A 19,536-nucleotide genomic window follows, 5' to 3' on the forward strand; every position below is an offset into this window, starting at 1 on the left:
ATGATCACAAACCTGTCCCTCAAAAGGCATCAAAATACCTTTTAAAAACCTTAATCACTGTTAAGACAGCCTCCCCCCACCCCAGGCGTTGCGTGAGCGGTAGATTAGGTGTAACTGTCTCTTTAAATACCTTGTAATGTTCCTCCTCGATATTTGGCTTAATATTCAGATGCCTGTTTCTTTAAAACATCGTGGAATTATGGGAGAGCTAGGGTCAAGGAGTGACATGGAGGTGAAGATTGTGGTGGAAGTGGAAGTTGTAGTCCCTTAAATAAAAACCTGGATCCACGAGGTAGAGAGGCCTCTCTCTCAGCCAGCTATCAGACAAGAGGAAATTCAGGAGATTATGGCAGATCACAAGAAGAACTGTAAACTTCCTCCGAGGTCTGGTGGCATCATCCAGAAGTGAGTAAAACATACAAAAAGGAGAGACACGATGAAGTAAGTTAGCGGTTTTGTTGTACTAGGTCAGGGGATTCATTGAATGTTTTAAAGAAGACCGATGTGGCTTCCTTACTTGCATGCATCCTTTGTGTTGGAAAATCAGAGTGTTTGGGTATTTCATCTGAAATTTTATTTGTTTTGGTATTAAGTATGTGCAGAAGGGTGCCAACTTTTGTCTCTCCATTTTTAACTGTGCAGGAAGGTCTGATGCTAGGTATATTCTGGTTCCATTCCAAACAATATATTTTTTGTTTTAGCTGCAAGCAAGATTTTGTTAACATGCTGGTAGTTTAGAATTTTGGCATAGACAATTCTAGGATTATTTTGGTCCAAAGATGGTTCTGAGAGCCCTGTGAGCTCTTTCGATTATTATCTGGTCTATAAAGGGAGCATTGTCCAGGAATGAAGCAAATATATTACTAATGGTTTCTGGCAGAGTGTTATGATCTATCCATTCAGGAATACCCCTTATTATGATATTGTTGCATCTGGATCTGGCTTCAAGGTCCAAAAGTTTCTGTTGCATATCTAGCATAGTTTTGGCATTGGAATTATGATCTTTTTGTAACTGCTCTATCTTGATTTCATTATCCATAACCTTTGCTTCAGTTTTGTCAATTCTTGTAAGTATTCTGTCTATGGACTCTCCAAAGGTTTGTAATTGAGTGGAAAAGCTTTGTATTGCAGCTTGAATAGGTTGCAATGCTAATTTCAATTCATCCATATTAGTTAGGTCTGTTTTCATTTTGCCAGTAGGTTTAGTACTTTCCTGTTGCTTACCTGTTCTTGCCCTTTTGGGTAATGTTTCTTTTTCCGGGGGATGCAATTGACGAATATTTTGCTTTTGTAGTTTGAGCATCCATGTGTATAGAGTCCTGTGACATAGTTGATTTTCTTGTTTCACTTGATTAGGAGATTGCAGGCCGAGGAATTTCAGAATTCATGGATCGCAGATGTAAGGAAAAGAAGGAAAACATCATCCACAATCCTCACTGGATTACAGCTCTTCCTTGTTCCTGACCTGGTATGTGGTAAGAAAAAGTGTTCCTTTATACCAAGGTAAGGTTATTATCCAGGTAAGTTAATTCTCTGATGCTTCTTGAAAGTAATATTTCTTGATATATTGCTGAGCTATGATCCAACACTGCTTATAGGATGGCAGCCATCTTGATCTCCTATGTGTTGTTTTCTAACAGTGCTCACTGATGTCAGCTGGTTCTGAAATATGTTTTTCTTTAAATTGCATTATTGTTTGTATCACTCCTAACATTCAAGTACAGTTTTTCACAAGTTTGTATGCATTACAGACGTTCCATGCATGTGACTCTGGAAAAGGATAACTTACAAGTCTGGATATGCTATTTTCATCTCCTGCATATTGGTTTAGAAGAAATTGAATAAATTTAGATCTGTTCTAACACAACTACGTGCTTTGCGAGGAAGTGCAGTAAAATCATTGCAGAATTTTGTTAAATAAGGCTGGCAACAGTATTATTAAATTAGATTTTCAGTACATTTGCTTTTGCTGACATGTCTTACTAGTTTGTGGAATATTTAGTCCCCTCATCAGACAACTGAACATTGTCCTTTAAACACAGTGAAGTATTACTGTCTTGGTAACCATTGTAACATCTGCTATTGCAGCATTCACTCAAGTATATGTTGCTGTGGTCAGCAGGCCCTGTGACATTCTGAATAATTATTTCCAGATATTCTGTAATCACCATCTCCATCATAGCACATTAGCATATTTTCACGCATCATGTCTGGAAGCCATTGCTTTCCCCCTGCGTTGCATTGTTTATGCAAATATTTCATATAATTAAAATTGAAAGTTATAAATACATATTCCAACATGCAGATTCAAATAAAGGAGCAGAGAGACAGACAAAATTTAGCAGAGATGACTGGCTAGGATGTTTAGACAGATATGCTTAGCCAATAACATAGAAGTAAACAGGTAACGTTAACTATTTACAGTAGTGTAAACACCAAATGAACTGTCACAGAAGTAAGTCTTGAATGGACGATGGTCTTGTCAGATGCAGAAAACACTAAAAACAAATGATTCTCAATTTGACTGACATCACAAAATGTACATCTTTACATAATGGCTTGGCATGCAGAAAGTCAGCAATGAGCAATAATAATTTCATAGGGTAATGGAAAAAACTCGCAATTCAGGTGTGTTTATTTTATGTAAGGGCTATTCTATGAACACACCTTTGCTGGAAAAAAATAGCAAATAATCCTTTGTTCTGTCAGTATTCAGACTAGTTTTAAGTTTTCAATCATTTGTTACATGGACAGTTGTACTATTCCTGATGGCCACTTTGAGACGAGATGCCACTTAACAGGGCAATATGACCTATAATGTGTCTGATAAAATTATAGTCAAGCAGAATTAGATCAAGCAATACATCATAAAAATTACACTACAGTATAAAGTCATAAAATGACAAAATGGGGCCTAACTTCACTGGGTGGCAACACTTTCAAACTATTTAGGTTTTATATTTATACATTTTGGCAACTGAATTTGCCTGCATATTTAATGAACTGCTAATTTAGTCAGCTTGTATTCAGTGTTGGGCTGTGTTTGCCTGGGCGGATGCCAGGCGAAGGAAACTGTTTTACAAATGTTATGTTTTTTTCTCCGTCTGTCTTTCTGGGAAAGTATGACCTTTACCTGTTTTTGAATGCAAATGGATATATATTATTATTATCTCAAAAGAGGGTTATCATTTACCACTGTAAGCTAACAAGCTGTGGCTCCCCATAGGTAACTTGAGATCTCTATACAATTCTATAACTATGACAGTACAGCCATGTCAGAATGAAAGATGTGTGGATTTGGAGGGTTCTGCCAGCCCTCCCTCAGAAGTAAGTGTGTGTGTGTGTGTGTGTGTGTGTGTGTGTGTGTGTGTGTGTGTGTGTGTGTGTGTGTGTGTGTGTGTGTGTGTGTGTGTGTGTGTGTGCATTTATGTACGTATATGTGAAAATAATAACTTATTTGAAAGGAAGTTGCTGTGGCTAAGGGGCACTGGAACACATTGTGGTTTACAGAGAGAGTGCTGGGACAGTGAAGCCTGGGGTATTAGGTCAGAGGCTAACCTCTGCTTGTCTGCAATCTAATATGGGGGTGGATTTTGAAAGCTCATACCAAGAGCAGCAGTGCATGTTCTGTTAATACTGTTGGGCCCAGGTTACATTTAGTAAAATGATGGTTGAGTAAGACTTGTGTACATTCTTCTTGCATCTTTACCTGCTAAGTAACAATAATGTGGCTTGAGAGACTGTCCCTCTTGTGCCAGACAGAGACTTTTTTCCATGTTTGGTTAACAGTGTATGCCAACAGTCATCACATTTTGTTGGCACTGACCTCCATTTCATCACATATTTCACTGGCACTGGTGAGATTCTAATATCATCTGTGATGTCGCATTGTAGTTGCCATTGCTGTGACTCAAACCCATCTGTGTCACTGCCATCAAAGTTTGGTGGACAGTTGGTGGAATAATGGAATTTAACATTTCAGCCTACAATAGTTTTGTTACCAAAGGAGTTTGTGTACTGTATCAGCCACAAGTTAAAATACCAAAGAGTTGGTTGGGCACAGCATTTATTTTATTTTATAGTCAGTTTAGTTTAGGAAAACAGGCAGCAAATGAGTACTTCTGACTATTACATGAAAATGTTAGTGACAACTACAAAGTAAAAGAAATCCAGCATTATCAGATGTCCAACAATGAGATGGTATCAGCTGTGTTTTCATCTAGAAGGCAGTCTGGCAGAGCTGTTTCTGTGTAGAAGGAAGACAAAGGACAATCTTTTTCATCTTAGAGGGACCTCAACACCCAACTGGAATTACAGCGATTGGAGCTTGAAATGAAGAATATGGAGCTTGCAGCTGGAGGCAGAAGAAAAGGAGAAACTGTGTCAGCCTGAGATAGAGATGATCATCTCTTACCAAAAACAGGTACTTCACGGACAGGGGAAAGCCAAGCCTTAGAACTCCAGCTCAGTGTAAAATGTCTTCCTCAGTATAAAGAAGGGGGTGATTAAGACAGCTTTATAAGGGCCTTTGAAAGGGTGTGTATTCAGCACCAAGTTGACCAAGGACAACGGGTGAGGTCTTTAACTCCTTTGCTCATGGGTAAAGCAATGCATGAAGTTTCTAAACTCAGAGATGTTGACTGTTTAGAGTATGCTAATGGTATGGGATGTTTACTTTTATGTTTTTAACTGAGCAAAGAGATGCATAGAAAGAAATATAGAGAAAATAGAAGAAAGACAGATGAAAGGGTGGCTGAAAATATTTCAGAAATCAGCGGTTATTTTCTCAGATGGGTGAATGGATGTAAGGTTGTCAAATTTGAAATGCTTGCTGTTCTTTCAGTCAGGAAACTAACCCTCAGACTTAGACTGAGGATGTGAAGATTTACTTGTCAGTTTAGAGTGTAACTCTGCTGGGGAGATGGGTAGGAAGGATGACCTCTATCCAGCTAGCAGGGTGTCACTGCATAGGAGGGGGTCACTGGACAATGATCTTGTGTACAAGGGAATCCAATGGGCAGTGCAGACCATCCCATTATTCTTGGATAGCTGGAGCCAGCTGTCAGTGTCCTCACTGGCATGGATGTTGAAATGGCATTCACAATCCAGCTGTGATATCATGACAGCATTCTCTGTTCCTTCCCTGGATTTTGGGGTTAAGAATTTATTATTTTAGCATAGGCTTCTGAGTACATAAAGGATCAGATCACGAAAACAAATAAATACTGGCATTTAGTGAAAGTCTTAAGAATTTGGATTTTTGAAGGCAGCCACATTCCTGTTTGCTCAAAAGTAGTTGAACTGACACATATTACTGATACGCATTTTTGTGATAGAGGCTCCTTATAGCACCTTAAAAAGTTAAGTATGCATTTGGGATACCTTGAATAAACTATATCATTAGGGCCAGTCCATCTTATATTTCTTACAGCAAATGTGTTTCACATTTCCATTTTGTATTGCTGAGGGAATTTCCATAATGTGTATTCTTAATGGCATTTTCCTACACCACTGCTGTTACATCACAAGCAACAGACTATGATGTCATTAACATTATGGCAATGAAGTACACAGTAAGCAAAAACAGCATATGAACTAAAATGAAATGTAAAAAAATATATACTCATGCATGCACACAGTGAGATGCACATAAACTGAACTGTTAAAGACAGATAATAAATCTGCAAAGAAAAAAATGCAGTTATCTTTTCAGAAGTTTTAACTGTAACAAAAGTAGTTTTGCAAAATTTAAATTATTTTTTCTATGAACAAAGTCCCACATACTAAATAAAAAAAAAAGTAACTTGATAGCATAACTACTGCCAGCTTACTAGTCTGAACAAGGAAGCAATGAACAAAGGACTGGCAAATATGCCCTGCAGCTAACAATGTATTTTTATAAATACCAGGTGTTCAGAACACTCCTGATAGCCTTTTAACTCAGAGGAGTAAGTACAACACAGAAACAGAATGAGGATTTTAAAACTTTTCACTTTACTAGCACTGCTGATTCTCTGCCTCTCTTCCTTTTCCTCTGCAGGTAAGTCTAAACCAAAATATGACTTGTTTATGAAGTTATATTAAAACATTTTTGGCTTAAGATTCCAGCATAACCTTAAAGGCATTTCAAATCAGTTAGCTATAAATTCAGATGATGTGAAAAAATATTGATAGGAATGTGTGGTAAATAAAATGCCAAGGCAGTTATTCATTTCCACAGAGTAATATTGGTATGTGTAAAGTTTTTTTTAAGTTTACACTACCCAAATTTATGGAGTATTCAGACTTTATCATAAGTCCCTAAAATACAATGAAAATGCATTGTTTGTGAAAAGATGAAACTAGCTTATATAGTTTGATGTTTCCAACTGTCTTTAACATGGATAAATAAATCAGATCAATTAAAGAAAGCAAATTTTGATAAGAAAGCTCATGAAGTTGCAAAAATAGAGGGTTGTTTCATTTATCTTGCATATATCTCAGACTTTTGATAAAGCATATAATATTAGTCAAAGAATGCTGGCTTTTTATTTAAATAAAATATGAAATAATCGGGTCTATATTATATACTCGAAGTTTCAAAACTTCGAACCTCATATGATTGACACCATATGAGTGAAGTCTGAAACCTCGAATATATAATTAAAAAGAAAAAAAAGAAAAACTTACCTAAACGCTCTGAGCAGGGGGGCAAGCACCCCCCACACCCCTGCTACTTAAATATACCAACTCCGAGATCGCACTTCAGTGCAGAAAAGGGAAATCTTCCCATTCTGTGCTGTACAGAACCATTTGTTTCAACCTTCGAATTTGTAAAAGTTTGATCATACGGTGTCGACCATGTGACATTCAAACTTTTGCAAGTTATAATAGGAACCCAAATAATCCATACAATACAGTATGAATTGTTAACAGTATGAATATATTATTTCCTAAGGCCACACATTAAATAATTGCAAAATTTCATGAGCAATGCTCCCTGCACAACAAAAAGGGGGAGAGGGGGTTGGGGGTTACCAATCTGTGAATTACTATAGTGATACTGTAAACCTGGAACCTATAAATGCATGAGATTTCCAAGTAAGCTATTCTTCCATTCGTTCATCCTTCTTACCTCCTAATCACATAATTTCTTCAACCTTGTATTGTGCCAAAAGTATTGTTATGCCATTCTTCCAAGCTTTGATACTCTACCAGGTCCATGTGCCACCAGTGCATGATAACAGATCTTATTTTTTATTTATTTATCTGTTTTTTTATTTGAGATTTTCTTTCTTTAGTTCAATGCCATTTTCTTAGAAAGAATACTGAGCTCTGATATTCACATATAGCTAGATTCAACTTTTTCTCAATTAAATTTTTGTTTTGGGAAACAAAGAACACACTCCATTTATATCAAAGTGGATTTTGAGCTTTCCTCAATAATGTATATGATAAATTGACACAGGAAAATAATTATGCTTACCTTCCGAAGAAGTTTAAAAGAGGTGTAGAGAATGTATGAAAGAATCTCAACTCATACATTTCAGTCAGTGGAAAGTAATGCATGTGAGACTGTTATTCTGTGAAAAGACCCTCTCAGCAAATTAATAAGGTTTAGTGTCACCTTAGTTCTGAACTGCAGCAAGTATATTTTAACAATATGGAATTCATATAAACAAATATTACTGCACTGCTAAAATTCACAAGAAGAAATAACCACAACATTTAAAAAGAGCCAGATCGTTTCATCCAAGAGTGTACAAGTTTCCCTGCCTAGCAATTAGCTGTTAGTCCTAGGTGACTAATACTGCAATCTGATGTTCACTCCTTGGTGGAACTGCCCAAACTTTCTTAAATTCCAGTATGTTTGCTGAACCATTTGGTATTTAATAAGACAGCTATATATACAGTGAGAAGAAAACATGACTTGTTGTTGCCTCCTTTCATTTCACATTATTTCAGACATAATTGTTACTATATTTTTTCAAATTATTTTTGAGAAAAAGATTTTGTACCAGAATGTCATCCATTTCAGTGACCATTACTGGTGTCTACCGGCAGTCACTTCCCGTGACTATACATTCTGCGACATGCTGTGCCAAACTCATACCTTCCTCTCTGCTACCCCCCAAAACACTAACATCTAATGGAGATGATAATGTGGACAGCACTGAATGTACTACCTACACTGACAAACCTCCCTGGTCAAATTCCAAAAGCTGGTTAGAGTGAATACTGCAGAATGAATATACAGTTAATAAGATTTTTGTCATATTTCTACATCAAGTAATAAGCACAACAGCATATCAGAAGAAATACTAGTAACCATATGAGACATGCTTACCAGCCAAAATAGTGTGTATAGTACAAAGTACAGTTTGTGTGAGTGTAGATGGGTATATACGTGTGTGTGTGTGTGTGTGTGTGTGTGTGTGTGTGCACACCGATGTGCTCATGCACGCACCCACCCACCCACATAGCCACACAGTCACACACAAACATACTGATTCTTTCAAAGATATTGCAGCAGAACTTGTAAAGTTGTGCCTGTTCTCCCAGCTCTGGTTGACTTGACATCTGTCTGATTAATTTATTTCTTTGGAAATAGTGGTTTCAGCAGGGAAACTTCCACAGTGATTTCTTTCTCTTTCTGGTTTTGTTTTTGCATTTGTGAATATGTCTCCATATATGTTTAAGTAATGGTAATGATTTTTTTTTTAGTGCAGCCCGCAAAAGTTATTTTTAAAAACCTGGAATACAGAATACAGTTTGTTTAAATTTAGAGAAAGTCTGAGCAGTTAGTTTAATAAAACTTTGTTTCTAAAGTGTAGCCAAACTATCTACATATGCTATGCTGTTGAGGTCAATAAAAAGGCTGAAACACGCATGTCCACATCTAATGGGGTTTGACTTTATTGGCCTGAATAGAACTATAAAAACTTAAAAAGTAAAAAAGTCATGGAGATGAAACACTTGATGCCGTTAAGGGGTGATCTGCATATATCTCATATCCTCCACTGCAGGAGGCTTAAGGTATCATATAGTAAAAACCCTAGCTTGGCTAGGTTGTTCTTGCAATTTTTAGTGAATGGTTTGTCGGTGTGTCCTTTTTACCCTGTGGTTTGGTTGTTTTATATATGTGTATGTATATTAATATGTGTGTGTGTGTGTGTGTGTGTGTGTGTGTGTGTGTGTGTGTGTGTGTGTGTGTGTGTGTGTGTGTGTGTGTATATATATATATATATATATATATATATATATATATATATGTGTGTGTGTGTGTGTGTGTGTGTGTGTGTGTGTGTATATATATATATATATATATATATATATATATATATATATATATATATATATATATATGTTCATAGGTAGGTACTAGGCTATTGGCCCAAGGGCCTAAGTAAGCCTAGCCAACAAGGTTCCCTAGTTTTCGCCACCCAAGAAAGTTATTTTCCTGTGCCCCTGTCGAACAGAGCCACAGAAGTGATCCCTAGGATGAATTTCCTATTTCTCATCCACTCATCAAGATTTTTCTTGAAGAGTGCTAATGAGGGGCTTTGATTGATATAGATGGGTAGCTTGTTCCAGAGTATGGGAAATCTCTGGGACAGGAATCTATCTCTCCAGCATGTTTTGTTTAATGTAGTGACAAGGTTTAGGTCCCTAGAGGGTGTAGCTCGGAGGGATTGGGATTTCTTTAGGTGGAGCATGTCCAACAGCTCTGGGTTTAACATAGCTTTGTATGTTAGGCAGAGATCACCTCGGAGTAGGCGATATGTTAAGCTGGAGATTTTTGAGACAGTCAGCATACAGCATCTATTTGAGGCAGGTAATCCTCTTTGTGAGGTACTTCTGCAGCCTTTCCAGCTGTTGTAGATGTCTTGTGAGGTGCATTGCAAAAGGGACATTGTACTGTATAATGGGTCTAATGAGCGACGAGTAGAGGGGAACAATGACCTCTTTTTTCCTGGATGAGAACCCTTTCGTGATAAGGTGTGCCATGTAGAAGGATTTCCTGACCACTGTGGCGATGTGATTATCAAAGGAGAGACTTCAGTCCACCTGGGTCCCAAAGTCTATTATCACACTTTCAGTTTTAAGTAGACTGCCACCTATGTGGTAGTTCATTGGTACAGAGTTTTTATCTAAGGAGATGACAATGCACTTTTTGGCATTGAGCGTTGGGCCATGGCCCTGACACCAGGCATCTGTCTCAGTGAGGCCCTTCTGTAGGATGTCCACATCATTTGGGGACTTGACTGTGGCTCCTAGTTTGCAGTCATATGCAAACTTCGTTAGCCAGAGACCTTCTGTGTTAGCCTGTACTTCAGAGAAGTAGATACCAAACAGGAGAGGACCCAGGACTGAACCCTGTGGTACTCCACTTGTGACTGGTTTGAAGTCGGATTTGGAGTTGGCAACTTTTACAGTGTGGGTACTGTCAAGTGAGCCAGTTGGCAACCCATCTTGTGCCGTAGGGATTTATACCTAATTTAGTGAGCTTTATCTATAATTCCAGAATGGGGGATGGTGTTGAAAGCCTTGGCAAGGTCAAGATATGCTGTGTGAACCACCTTACCCCTTGTCTACAGCTTTGGTGACTGCTTCAAAGAAATCAATCGGGTTCACGAGACATGATCTGCCTTTCACAAACCCGAACTGAGTGGGGTCTAAAGTTTGGAGGTTACCAATGTCTTTGTTTATAAGTTCCATGATGATACATTCCATAGTCTTGCAGGCCAGGCTTGTCAGGCTAATAGGGCGATAGTTCCCGGGGTCCAGAGTGGCTCCCCCTTTATGGGGTGGGATAACTGTTGCTGTGCGCCATTCAGTGGGCACAAAGCCTGATATGAGGCTATGATTGAACATGGTACTTAGGTGGGGAGCCAGTTCGTTCTGAAGTTCGTGTAAAATGCAGCCTGGGATGTTGTCCAGTCCCATGGATGCTGTGTTCTTGGCTTTAGAGAGTGCAGTTTTTACCTGCATAGTTGTGATTACAGGAACTCTGCATTCTTTCAGTATAGATATGGGCCCTTTAGTGGGCGAGAGAGGGATAACGTTAGCACTGAACCTATCTGCCAGGATGTTGGCAATATCAGTTGGTTCTGTAATTTTCATGCCATTGTGCTGTAACTCAGAGCAGATCTGGGTGTTGCCATTGAGATTATTGACATAGCTATAGAATTCTTTGTGGTCATCTTTAGAATCAGTGGTGATTTTGTTTTCGTAACTAGCTTTGGAGGATTTTATGAGGGATCTCAGCTTCTTACTGAGGCTGGCCAGGGAGCTCCTCCAATTATAGGATTTTACTCTCTTTTGCAACAGTTTCTTCCTTCTGTTGTAGAGTTTCTTTATTGCAGGGGACCACCAGATTGGCTTCGTTTTTCTGGAGGATAGCATCTTGGTTCTGTTAGGGTAGCACAATCCATACACTCCTGTAAGTGCTTATAGAGTGCATTTGTGTAGGATTCAGCGGTAGTACCTGTATTGTCCATATGCATGGGTGTCATGAAGTTCACCACTTCTGTCTTAAGAGGCATGAAGCTGGCTTTAGAGAAATTTTTGTACGGTGGTTTCCTTAATGGGGGCTGGGGGCGGGATGTGGATATCTAGGGTAATTAGCTTATTAACGGATCCAAACGAGGAGTTGACATCAGGTGTGAAACACTGGTTACTCATATTGGTAATGACTAGGTCTAGGATATTGTTGCTCCTGGTGGGAGTGTAGATAAGTTGATCCAGGGCATTGGAATTTATGAATTCCAGAAAGCTTTGAGTGAAGAAGTTGGTACATGAGTAGTTTTCCCAGTTAATGGTGGGGTAGTTGAAATCACCCATTATTAGGGTGTTTGGTTGAACCGTAATACTTTCCAGTATATCAAGAAAAAAGGAGTGGGAATCCTGGGGCATGGTGGGGGATCTGTAGCAAGCTACAATTTGGATTGCAGTTTTGCCCAGAGTTAGTTGCACTTGGATACTCTCGGATGCATTATGCTGAGCAACTAGCCTGGAGGTGTGGATATCCTTAATGAATATGGACACACCTCCACCTTTAGTGTTCCGGTCCATGTTATATAGCCAAAAGGCGTGGTATGAATTATAGCCTGGTCATGCAGGGGTGCCCTCTGGAGCCTTGAACCAGGTCTCAGTCACTGCACAGATATTGATATTCTCCATTTTAAGGAGTGCCTCGAGTGAGTGCATTTTGAGGTTTAGACTTCATTGAGTAGTATTGCCCTTAGTTTTTGCTTGCCTGTACCTGTTACGGTGGTGAATTTGTCATTTGAACCTTGCCTAAAAAAAGGTACTATGGGGCGGCAAGAGCCTTAGCCAGTATCCAGAATTCCAGAGGTGACAGGTGCAGGCCATCTCTGGCAAAGCATCATGGTTTGTAGACCATGTCATCCCAAGCAGATAGATACTGGATCCCCTTAGAATGACACCAGAAGCTTAGCCAATTGCTGAAGTCAATCATTTTGTCCTTGTACTGTGGTATCATTCTGGGTGATGGCAGGATGCTACTCAGGGCTAGGGTCATACCTGCCTGGGCTACAAGATCGGAGTGCCCTTCCATGTCTCTTTTTATGTAGCCCAGGGGGGTACATCTCGGGTCGTTCACACCAACATGGACAATGACAGAGTAATATTTGTACCTGTTGTGGAGTGACCTGAATGCATGGGTTATGTGGTAGATCCTGGCACCCGACATGCAGCTGACAGTAACCTTCTCCTTGTTTAGCCTGGTGAGTGGGACATCAGTGTGCCTGACTATAGAGTCACCTATGACTAGAGTATTGGGTACGTTGTTTTGCCTTATGGGCTGTGGTGGAGTGGCACACTGAGTTTGTGGGCTATGTATCACTTGGATTTTATTGGGGAGGTGGAGGTTGCTTTTGTTTCTACTTTGGAGGTCTCTGTTGCTTGGGCAGATTATTATTGACAGCCTCCATGAATGTTTTTGTGTTTCTATGTGTGGATTTTGGTGGTGTAGGTTTAGTGGGACTTTGTAATGAGTGTGTTGTGGTGCAAGTGTTTACCTTATCCTCTTGGCTTTCAAGTTCCGTCTTGGTTGGAGAGAGCTTTGCCCTCAGTTTGGCTAGATAAAGGCATCTCTCACAGGTTGTGGTATTAGGTGATAGGAGGAGAGCGTTGTCTGTGTACATGAGGCAATTGCTACATTGCTTCAAGATGCCCAGATTCATCAGGTAGACAGGAGAAAACACCGGAAGCTGACACTTGGACATGCCTGAATACGTACTGAAAAACTATTTGATATATATATATATATATATATATATATATATATATATATATATATATATATATATATAGTGAGAGAGAGAGAGAGAGAGAGATAGTGTGTGTGTGTGTGTGTGTGTGTGTATATATATATATATATATATATATATATATATATATATATATATATATATATATATATATATATATATGTATATATGTATATAATGAAATCGCCTAATAATGGGCGATTTCAACTACTCCACCATTAACTGGGAAAACTAGTCATGTACCAACTCCTTCACTCAACGCTTTCTGGAATTCATAAACTCCAATGCCCTGGATCAACTTATCCACACCCCCACCAGGGGCAACAATATCCTAGATCTAGTCATTTCCAACATGAGTGACTGATGTTCCACATGTGAAGTCAACGCCTCATTGGTCCGATCCGACCATAAGCTAATCACCCTAGATATCCACATCCTGCCCCCATCCCCCATTTAGGAAGCCACAGTAAAAAATTTCTCCAAAGCCAACTTCATGCTTCTTAAGACAGAATTGGTGAACTTCATGACACCCATGCAGATGGACAATACAGTTATGACTACTGAATCCTACACAATTGCACTTTATAAGCACTTACACGAGTGCATGGATCGTGCTATCCCAAACAGAAACAAGACACTATCCTCCAAAAAAGGAAGCCAATCTGGTGGTCCCTTGCCATAAACAAACTGTACAACAGAAGGAAGAAACTTTTGCAAAAGAGAGGAAAATCCCATGAGTGGAGGAGCTCCCTGGTCAGCCTCAGTAAAAAGCTGAGATCCCTCATAAAATCCTCCAAAGCTAATTACAAAAACAAAATCACCACTGTTTCTAAAGACAACCACAAAGCATTCTATAGCTGTGTCAAGAATCTCAATGGCAACACTCAGATCTGCCCTGAGTTACAGCACAATGGCACTAAATATACAGACTCAACTAATATTGCCAACATCCTGGCAGATAGGTTCAGTGCTAACTTTACCCCCCTCTCACCCCCTAAAGGGCCCATCTCTATACCGTTAGAATGCAAAGTTCCTGTAATTACGGCTGCACAGGTAAAAAGCACACTCTTCAAAGCCAAGAACACAGCATCCATGGGATCAGACAACATCCCAGGCTGCATTCTACACGAACTACAGAATAAATTGGCACCCCACCTAATTATCATGTTAAGTCATAGCCTCATATCAGGCTTTCTGCCCACTGAATGACGCACAGCAACAGTTATCCCACTCCACAAAGGGGGAGCCACCACAGACCCCGGGAACTACCGCCCCATTAGCCTGACGAGCCTGGTCTGCAAGGCCATGGAATGTATCCTCACAGAACCAATAAACAAAGACAGTGGTAATCTCCAAACTCTGGACCCCACACAGTTTGGGTTTGTAAAAGGCAGATCATGTCTCCTAAACCTGATAGACTTCTTTGAAGCAGTCACCAAAGCTGTAGACGAGGGTAAAGTGGTTCACACAGCCTATCTAGATCTTGCCAAGGCTTTCAACACCATCCCCCACTCTGGAATTGTAGATAAACTCACTAAACTAGGTATAAATCCCTATGTCACAAGATGGGTTGCCAACTGTCTCACTGACAGAACCCACACTGTGAAAGTAGCAGAAACCAAATCCGACTTCAGTCCAGTGACAAGTGGAGTACCACAGGGTTAAGTCCTGGGTCCTCTCCTGTTTGGTATCTGCTTCTCTGAAGTACAGGCTAACACAGAAGGTCTTTGGCTAATGAAGTTTGCAGATGACTGCAAGCCAGGAGCCATAATCAAAACTCCTAATGATGTGGACATCCTACATAAGGGCCTCACTGAGACAGATGCCTGGTGTCAAAGCCATGGCCTCAAGCTCAATGCCAAAGAGTGCATTGTCACCCCCTTTGGTAAAAACTCTGTAACCATGAACTACAGCATAGGTGGTAGTATACTTAACACTGAAAGTGTGATAAGAGACCTTGGGACACAGGTGGACAGTAGTCTCTCCTTTGATAATCACATTGCCACAGTAGTCAGGAAATCCTTCTACGTGGCACACCTCATCACAAAAGGTTTCTCATCCAGAAAAAAAGTGGTCATTGTTCCCCTCTACTCATCACTCATTAGGCCCATTATAGTGTACAACACCCCTTTTGGTATGTACCTCACAAGACATCTACAACAACTGGAAAGGCCTCAGAAATACCTCACAAAGAGGATTACCAGCCTCAAACAGATGCCCTACGCAGACTGTCTCAAAAAACTCCAGCTTTACTCCTTCGCATATCGCCTACTCAGAGGTGATCTCTGCCTAACATACAAAGCTATGTCAAACCTAGAGCTGTTGGACATGCTCCACTTAAAGAAATCCCAATCCCTCTGAGCTACACGCTCTAGGGACCTAAACCTTGTCACCACAATAAACAGAACATGCAGGAGGGATAGATTCCTGTCCCAGAGACTTCCCATACTCTGCAATAAACTACCTATCTATATTAAACAAAGCTCCTCATTAGCACTCTTCAAGAAAATCTTGATGACTGGATGGGAAACAGGAAATTCACCCCGGGGATTACTTCTGTGGCTCTGCTTGACAGTGGCACAGGAAAATAATTTTCTTGGGTGACAAAAGCCAGGGTACCTTTTTGGCTGGGCTTGCATAGGCCCTAGGGCCGATAGCCTAGTACCTACCTATGAACCTATTTAAATATATATATATATATATATATATATATATATATATATATATATATGTGTGTGTGTGTGTGTGTGTGTGTGTGTGTGTGTGTGTGTGTGTGTGTTTGTATATATATATATATATATATATATATATATATATATATATATGTGTGTGTGTGTGTGTGTGTGTGTGCATGGTACCTTTGAATGTTGATGGCAATATCGTCAAAACCGTTGTGCGAACTGCAGACTGCGAAATTCCGAAACCGCGAAAACCGAAGTGCTGAATTCCAGAATCTTGCCCCCTTTTTGACCCATGGTAGCACTTGTTTCAGCGGTGGAGCAATTGGAAATGTCGAAAGTCAATATTTATTCAACATTTCAGGAAGTCGGTGCTTCGGATTTTGCGTAAACAGTTCACGGAGGTGTACGTTCGACGAATGTGCTTTCACACATTCAAAGGTAAACAGTGTGTATGTATATATATATATATATGTGTGTGTGTGTGTGTGTGTGTGTGTGTGTGTGTGTGTGTGTGTGTGTGTGTATATTTCTTTTTCCTCTTTCTCATGCCTGGTGAAAAGGCCAAAATGTAGGTGACTGTTTCTAGTTTAATTTGATCTATTTTTGTCAGTGTTATGTTTTTGGGGGGGGGGTGGGCTGATTTTTATTTTTCTTAAGTTTGGTGCCTAGCTAACTTTTCCTGTAGTTGGTCAAGGGAGGGGGGGGGTATAAAAAGGACTGTGAAAAGTTTCCTGAAAAGTGTGTATAAGTTACTATATGTATGTAGCACATTATATTCCACATACGTGGCACCTATCCATTTTTATGTCATTTTAATGCTTTCCTTCCCATTCAGTTTTAATAGCTGCAGTTTTATATATCCTCTTTGGAGTAGCACTACCTGAATTGTTTTGTTTTAGTGAATAGGTCTCATCAAATAGGGATATAAGATTAATGCAAGCTAGTATTTTTCTTTCTTTTCTTTTTTGGTAATGTGACGTTACAAACAGAGTTGTACAATAATATGTAAATCTTCAACAGAATGTTCCATAAAATGATACCTTGAAAAATCCATATAAAAATTCCACAAATTTCAAAGTTATAACCCTTTACAGTAAAATTCAATTTGTTACAATGGATGGAGGAACTTTTTTATTACATTAAAATACATTACAACACATAATTACTCACATACATACTGCTAAACATAACACTAAAACTGCAAAAAAGGTGGACATATGTTTTTTTTTAATTTCTTTTTACCTGTAGAAATTCATGTTGTGCGTGTAGATGATACAGAAATTACCACACATCCACATCCTGGAATTCTGTATATGCACACTCTTGTGCTATAATATATATATATATATATATATATATATATATATATATATATATATATATATATATACATATATATATATATATATATATATATATATATATATATATATATATATGTGATATACAAATCTTTTTTTAAAACTTTGTTTATTCAAGTGATATACAAATCGTAAGTACTACAATAAAGTCAATGGTGTCCAAGTGGTACACTGTTTCAAAAGAGTTCGATGTGAAAATAAGATGGCATGGTTTAAAGATCCAGTTTGGAAGGCTCAAGGAAGACACACTGGAGTATTTTTCCCTTAGAAAAGGAGGTCTATGGCTCAAGCAGCCTTCCTGAAGTATTGAAAAGAAAGGTAGTGTCAAAAACAGTAACAGAATTCAAGAATGCCTAAGACGTACACAGGTAAACAATACACTCACACCAGCATTCAGTATCAACATTTCACTCAAACTTAAATATCTAGGAGTAAAACATAAAGCTGATATTCACACTTTTTAACTCTGGACAGTATTAAAGCTGACCTAGAAAATGGGAAAGTTTGCTTAGAGTATAATAATCCTCCAATTAGTTTGAATAATCATTCACATCCAGTACAAAAAGATCAGTTAAAATTACCCAGTCTTCTATGTCTCTATATACAATTTTGATAGTAGTTGAATTGCTTAGCATTTTTTGATATTTCTCCAGTAAATCAGTTACATGTCTGATCCTGTCAAACCCAATGACCAGGTCTTTCATAAATAACCTATATATTTCAGCTAAATTTATTCCTTTCTTTTAAGACATCATTCATTTATCCACAACTCCCACCATACATAAAGTTGAAATACTGAATATTTTTTAAAGAAATTTGAGTTGTCTATGGATTTCATGCTTTTATGACCATCATCATCATCATCAGCTCCCTTTTTCCCATTTTTTTTTCTACATGGGGTCGGGGTATCATGTTAACTGTCGCCATCCTATCGATTCAATGCCACACTCCTGCCTTCTTCGACATTCATGCCTGATGTCACAGATCTTTTCTCACACAATCCATCCACCTCTTTGCTGGATGACCTCATTTCCTCTTACCTTCTTCCTATCTGTCCCAAATCTTCTTCACCAGACTGTCTTCTGCTTTTCTGCACATGTCCAAGCCACCATAATCTACTGTCCTTGAGCTTTTCTGCAATTGGAGCTGCTTTTGTTTCTGTTCTTATGTCTTCATTTCTTCGTCTGTCCCACAGTGTGCATCCTACAACCCTTCTCAGGCACTTTATTTCCATCACCTAGAGCTTCTTCATCTGCTATGCCTTTACTGCCCAGGTTTCTGTACCGTACTGTAGTACTGGTTGCACCACTGTCTTCTTCACCTTACTTTTCAGCTTCTATGGCATTCTTCTGTCATACACTATACATGAGACTCTATGCCAGTTGGCTGCAGCCTCTCTGACTCTAGCTTTGACCTCTTCATTCAGACTTCCCTTCTCCTCAACCAACCATCCCAGATACTTGAAGCTATTAACCTGTTTCCCGATCATCCCTTCTGTCTCAATTCTCAGCTTCTTCTGATTTCACCATTTTGCTACCATTACAACTGTCTTATCTGTGCTTAGTTTCATCCCATGTGCCTTATAAACACTCAGTGATAATGCTAAGTCCTCAATAACCAATGGATTTTTAAGGTTGCCACACCTTCCTTTTTAAAACATCTTTGTTTGCATCATATCATAGAAAACAATGTACTAATTTCAAATGCAAAAATGATATACCATTCCTTCATTTAAAAGGTACAATCTTGGCAGCTTAACTTGATATTGATAGCTGTTTCTAAATTTTCTTCACTCTTTAGATATAGTAATAATAAATTCAAATCAGGTACATTATAGTTGAGATACATGAAAAAGAAGCATTTGGGAAAAAACTATGCACAGTTGCCACTCTGGCCTTTACAGTCATTAATCGTCAGACACATACAACCAAGTTTCAAATTACTCTTCTAGACCAGATGAAGGAGGAGATTGAGAAGGTGTCTAATAGGAATTCAAGGGAAAACATATTGGATCTCCCCCAGAATTATCCATCTAAGTCTAGGCCTTACTGTTGTAGGCATGGAATTCATAAGTATGCCAACAGTAAGGAGGTTCAATATATGAAAAGATGTCAGGAGACCAGCAGGGGGAAGCCATGGACCTGTACTCTTGGGAGCACGAATGACCATATGGATTTTTTCCTCCCATACAACCTAAATCCTCCATTCCAGTCTTGTTCT

The 19,536-nt window shown here is 38.9% G+C and overlaps 1 long non-coding RNA gene across 1 annotated transcript in view; it reads left to right on the top strand.

The window, feature by feature from the left end:
• Positions 1-5,899: 5,899 nt before the first annotated feature.
• LOC122789429 overlaps positions 5,900-19,536 on the top strand; it is a 101,785-nt gene continuing 88,148 nt past the window's right edge. The window contains exon 1 of the long non-coding RNA XR_006362809.1: positions 5,900-6,040. This is a non-coding gene — a long non-coding RNA (uncharacterized LOC122789429). The remainder of the gene's footprint in view (positions 6,041-19,536) is intronic.

Source organism: Protopterus annectens, chromosome 14.part0, assembly GCF_019279795.1.
Source record: "Protopterus annectens isolate FY-2018-M chromosome 14.part0, PAN1.0, whole genome shotgun sequence".
Lineage (NCBI taxonomy): Eukaryota > Metazoa > Chordata > Ceratodontiformes > Protopteridae > Protopterus > Protopterus annectens.